General features: G+C 41.1%; 1 long non-coding RNA gene across 4 annotated transcripts; it reads left to right on the plus strand.

Moving 5' to 3' along the window:
• Positions 1 to 351: 351 nt before the first annotated feature.
• Positions 352 to 3,881, plus strand: LOC119332036. Of its 4 annotated transcripts, none has more exons than XR_005160771.1 (5): positions 352 to 536; positions 1,223 to 2,095; positions 2,291 to 2,351; positions 2,525 to 2,594; positions 3,539 to 3,881. It is a non-coding gene; the product is annotated as an uncharacterized LOC119332036 (long non-coding RNA). The 4 variants fall into 4 exon arrangements; XR_005160772.1 differs by having other exon boundaries at positions 2,301 to 2,351; XR_005160770.1 differs by having other exon boundaries at positions 1,223 to 1,903; positions 2,019 to 2,351.
• The last annotated feature ends 2,250 nt before the right edge of the window (positions 3,882 to 6,131 follow it).

The raw sequence follows: 6,131 nt of genomic DNA on the forward strand, positions 1-6,131 counted from the left end.
AGTTCCTCGAGGAGTTCGCGCGGCGGTTCGACCTCCTCAGGCTGGTCCGATTCAGGACGGAGGTAGTGAGCGTCCGTCGTAGCAGGGCCGACGACACGGGCTGGAGGGTGAGGCTCGCCTGCCCTGGCAGCAAGCTGGAGGAGGAGGTTTGACACCATGAGATCAACCGCCAGATGGCATGGGCGCTAGTCGGAAGCTGCAGGGCGAGATCGACCGCGTCCTCAAGAAGGTCTAGGAGGGCGTTGACATCTTCGACAACATCTGGAACAAGGCACGCACACACACGCCGCCTTCTTTCCTCTCCCCAACCCCCATGCTAGATTATCATTATTTTGCACGATTTTGGGGCAGGTCTACGACACCGAGAATGCGAACCAGAACGAGAAGTTTGAGGCGGACCTCAAGAAGGAGATCAAGAAGCTGCAGCACTACTAGGACCAGATCAAGACCTGGATTCAGTCCAGCGAGATCAAGGACAAGAAGGTGACCCCTCTGTAAATAGATCAAGGACCATGATCTGTTTGGTGCCGTTTTCGGTGAGGATTTGGTCCTTGGAAATGCCCTCCTTGTAGATTTAGCTTAGTACACTATGATCATGTAGTCTATGTAGGCTTATTACTCTGTGTGGTTTTATCTTGCCACTGTAGTGAAGATCAGGGATTCACCGACAACAGAGTTAGTTCTGATATTTCTGTTGTAATAGTTGTTACACTTCTCATGTTTGATTCCTATTCTGGAAGATTACAGTGCTTGCTAATATGGTCATACAAGACACTCCTAGGGTTTTGCTCTACTCCTTGCTAGTTCTACAATTAGATGCATTTTGTAGATAAATTGTTGGCCATCTATGATGGATTTACAGTGCTAATTTGGTTATGCAAGCTACTTCAACTCTTGTCCTATATTGTGTTCAACTGATGCTTGCTCTACTCCTAGGTACATCTGTATTAGACGCATCTTGAGGTGGGTAGGAAACAAATGAAGAGGAAATTATTATTCATTATCATAAACTGTTTCTTTTTGTGCTGCTTGGTGTGTGAGCTGTTTTTTCTGGAAACATTTATATTATCTATTAGATATAAGCCGTGTTTCTTTTAGATTCTGCTCGTCTTTGCCTATATAACCACCTCATGATTCAGTATTGTATTTCCCTTCTTGTTGATTGAAGTCTTGCTGATTTGTTTGCCTGCTAACCCCATTGCAAACACTTTCTTCTGAACAGATACCTTGGTATGGGATGAAGTGAAGAGTGCGGAGTCACTTGATCTTCAGTACTCGCGTGTGCTCTACCGACCGCCATGACGAGCGTTCACCGTTTTGCCGCCTTCTTCCACCTCCGCCTCTTCCCACCTCTTCTTTGTTGGGTGTAGTCAAAATCCGTGACAACAAGCTAGCTAGCTAGCAACCATGTCTCTTGCCATGTCCATATATATACATCCTTCTCCATTGTAGATCCATTGTATTTGTATGCTGCTATATTATGTCAAGTTGAGTGAAGCAAACATATCATTGTGTGTGTGTTATCATCTCCTAATGCTCCTACTAGCTTTATAACGTTGGAAAATGATCTGACTCCTCTCACTTGACCTAGGAGGAACACCACTGATGATGAGAGCAGATCATTTCCCTCAATAGATTAGCATCATTCCATTCTTACTTTGTAGTAGAATTGGTAGTGATAGAGTGGGTGAATCTATGTGATGTAGAGATACACTAAGATCATGCAAAAATATATATTATTTCTGCTAATGCTTACTAGTGAATTCAATTCTGCCTATTTGAAGGTCCAACACTTGTGCATACTGATTTGTGTCCTTTGTGATTTGGGGAAAGGAAATAGAAAGGAAATAGTAATGTTGCCAATTGCTGTAGTGGTTTGCGATTCGGATCAACTAAACTGAAAGTGAGATACTGAGATGTGGATCACACTAGTACTATTTCAATATTTCTTGCTTGCTTGTTTGCTTCTTCTTTCCGCTGAAGCAGGCGAGCTGATTTTCTTCTTTTGGTTTCTGCAGCAATTGGAGGAGGAGTTGGTGTCGAGGACTGGACCGGATGTGCCTTGATGCATGATCTACAACGCCCATGATCTCAGGTGCGTGATCTGCAGCGCCCTTGCTTGTTTGTTACTAAATTCAGTTATAGCAAGTTAAGCTTCAGACTGCATAAGAAAAGAATAAAGACAGATTCCTAAATTCAATTAGAACTAGTTGAGTACTTGGAGTATATTCAGTGCCCTTGCTTGTTTGTTCTGACTAAATTCTGTTGCCTCGCATGACCATGAGCGGAGGCTGGAGCAGATCTGAAGGGCGTTCCAGGGCCTCGAGGGCTCCCACGTCTGTCCCTTCTAGGTCAAGCCTCGCTTTGCTTTTTTGTTTCTCCTGTAGTGTACATTATATTACTTGGTTTGCTGTTTGCAACACTGCATGCGTGCTACTATCTTAGTTTGATGCTGCTTTTCGTGCTTCACTGAATTTCAGGATTGGAGTGTGTTTTCTGAAATTTTGTGCTTGCTATGATGCAGTATGCTTCGACGGGAGCATCTGCGGAGAGGGTCAGGGAGTGGGTCTCAGAGCTGGCTCATCCACTTGGAGGTACGCACCTTGTTAAATCTAGGTGCAACTTATCATCAGATTTTCTTTGAAACTTGGCGTTGACTGGTCTGAAGATGAAACTATAGTACTATACACACGACATGCAACAGCCACTTATATCAAACAGTGGAGCAGTGCTACTGTCGTGAATGGAACGACACGATATTCAACATCGTTGAGAAATCGTTTGTGTACTGTGTGTATAGCAGGGTTCAATTAGATACTTGTACTTAATGTCCGCATACATATATAACCGATTTGATTCTGTATGTATGCTTAGATGATTGATTGGCTCTATATAATTGTTGACATGAATATATTGACTTCCCAAACAAGTATAGGACTGTACCTATGCATACAAATTATCCTAACAAAACTGAATAAAAATAGAAGCATGAAATAAGCAATAAGTGGCTGATTTTTATCTGCATGTTAAGCGGAAAGTTCCAACCAAGGTTTATATATTACGAAATATTGTTACACCTCTGAGCTTCTACCGTTGTTAGGGACATCGTAGTGTGATCTTCATGTTTTTTTGCTTGAAGATGTACTGATTCATTAGTCAAGCAGAGACAGAAGTCATCTTTTGTGTCTATGTTAAGTCACGTAAATATCACATAACTTTCTCAGTGCCTAACATTATATTTAAGCTATACTTTGTTGTAAGTTCTTCTTATATTAGTGTCATTCATTTCTATTCTAATTAATGTTGAATTGAGAATGAACATATTTCTCTCTTTTTAGACTGCTAGATTGTACAAGTTGAACAATCTGCTCTAGTTTAAACAAGTTGGGATCCATCAATACAATAGGACTTAGTTTGTGTTTCACCTTGCTTGTAATCAATATCCTTACTGCTAATTTACTTCAAGTTTATCGTTTACCAGAAGTTTCAAATTAGAAGAAGTTTCAAATTCTTATGCTGGTTTATGTTCTCTTTGTAGGTTATGAGATATGCTGCTGGAGAGATGCCGTTAGCAAACTGGAAGGGCTGCAACCAAATCCAATCGACATCATGGCAGTGGTCTCTGAATATCTAAGCTAGTGATAATCTTTTCAGCGATTCCTTTTTTGTTTAGCCTTCTTGTAGTGTATATTAGTAGTCGCTGGAGCTGTGATGGTGATCTTTTTTTTGACTGGCTGTTTGTTATAGATGACCAATCTTTTAGTTGCCGCTTCTTATGTATAGATAATGTGATGAAGATCAAACTGCAACAAATGATGTATGATTGTACAGAGAAACAAATGTTGCTTTGATGGCAAAATTGAAAAAAAAACTGAACTATTTCTCTGTCGCCCAGTCCTTTGAATTAGTGGGCTGCAAATATTGATGGGCTGGAAGAGGCCTTAGCCCACACAATACTGGACAAACAATGAAAGGAAAAACATCTTAAAAAATTAGAAATGTTAAATGGACCGCAAAAAGGCCGAGGCCCAGAAAAATGGAAGAAGCACAGAAAACAAAAAAAAGCCAAATTGTTGGGCCAGGCCCATGTAACAAACCAAAGTTAATAAAAAATAATAGTAAAAGGGCTGAATTATTGGGCTCGGCCCATGCGAAGCACCGAATTGGACCGAGCTGATTCTTATCAACGACCTTTTCAATTGGTCGCAATTTTGCCACGTTAGTTTGCCACGCCGGATCCGACATGGCCTGGGCAGAGAGCTAGCGACCAAAATAGAAGGTCATAGGATCAACGACCTTTTGCTTTGGTCGTGGAATTCCACGACATTCTCACAGAGAAGGTCGTTAATTTTGTTTACGACCGCCAACTTTTGACCTTCTGTTTTTGGTCACAAAAAGGTCGCAAATGAAAAACAATGACCTTTCAGTGACCAATAGTGATGGTCGCAAGTTGACATATTTCTTGTAGTGATAAACCGTGTTGGATCAACGAACAATCACACACGACTGTCTCTTGAAAACTGTTTGCGTTAGGCGACCTTGCGCAAACGTTTACCATAGAAAAACTATGTGTGATGGACAACTTTTGCCACACAGTTTCTTCTACGGACTGTGTGTGATGCATTCAATAACGCAAAAGATAAAATTGTTAATATCATGTGCAATGGCAACGCTATCACAAACAATTTAACGGGAAAATTTGCGTGTGATGTACCTGTGAACGGGAATGTTTTCCTTGGAGCGACTCTGTGGGATGTACATATGAACGAAAACGTTTAGCGTGACTGACTATGTGGGATGTACTTGCGACCGGAAACAATTTTGCCTGTATAATTGTATTTTTTAGCTCTACTGTACATATTTCTATATTTGAGCGCTCGCCGGTCGCACACGACCTCATTTTGCCGAGCGTGTGTGCCAGGAGGGCATATCCCCGACGGTTTCTGGGTCGTGTGGGAAGGATCCCCCTATCGCCATCACTCACTAGGCGACGGTTCCAAGTGTCGTCGCGGAATGGGGTTAAAAACTGTTTGTATAGCACCGACGCGTACCAGTGTAAGCCTGAGACTGAGTGCTTCTACTGCAAAGGGACTAGTCACTGAAAGCAGAACTGCCCCAAGTATTTGGCGGATAAGAAGGATGGCAAAGTAAAAAGGTATATTTGATATACATGTTATTGATGTTTACTTAACTAATGCTTGTAGTAGCGCCTTGGTATTTGATACTGGTTCTGTTGCTCATATTTGCAACTCGAAACATGGCTACGGATTAAATGAAAATTTGCTAAGGACGAGGTGACGATGTGCGTGGGAAATGGCTCCAAAGTTGATGTGATCGCCGTCGGCACGCTACCTCTACATCTACTGGGATTAGTTTTAGACCTAAATAATTGTTATTTGGTGCCAGCGTTGAGCATGAACATTATATCTGGATCTTGTTTAATGTGAGACGTTTATTCATTTAAATAAGAGAATAATGGTTGTTCTATTTATATGAGTAATATCTTTTATGGTCATGCACCCTTGATGAGTGGTCTATTTTTGTTGCATCTCGATTGTAGTGATACACATATTCATAATACTGAAGCCAAAAGATGCAAAGTTAATAATGATAGTGCAACTTATTTGTCGCACTGCCATTTAGATCATATTGGTGTAAAGCGCATGAAGAAACTCCATGCTGATGGGCTTTTGGAATCACTTGATTATGAATCATTTTGATGCTTGTGAACCATGCCTCATGGGCAAGATGACTAAGACTCCGTTCTCCGGAACAATGGAGTGAGCAACTGACTTATTGAAAATAATACATATTGATGTATGCGGTCCGATGAGTGTTGAGGCTCGTGGCAGGTATCGTTATTTTCTAACCTTCACAGATGATTTGAGCAGATATGGGTATATCTACTTAATGAAACATAAGTCTGAAACATTTCAAAAGTTCAAAGAATTTCATAGTGAAGTGGAAAATCATTGTAACAAGAAAATAAAGTTTCTATGATCTGATCGTGGAGGTGAATATTTGAGTTATGAGTTTGGTCTTCATTTGAAACAATGTGGAATAGTTTCACAACTCATGCCACCTAGAACACCACGGCGTAATGGTGTGTCCGAATGTTGTAACCGTACTTT

Source organism: Triticum dicoccoides, chromosome 7A, assembly GCF_002162155.2.
Source record: "Triticum dicoccoides isolate Atlit2015 ecotype Zavitan chromosome 7A, WEW_v2.0, whole genome shotgun sequence".
NCBI lineage: Eukaryota > Viridiplantae > Streptophyta > Magnoliopsida > Poales > Poaceae > Triticum > Triticum dicoccoides.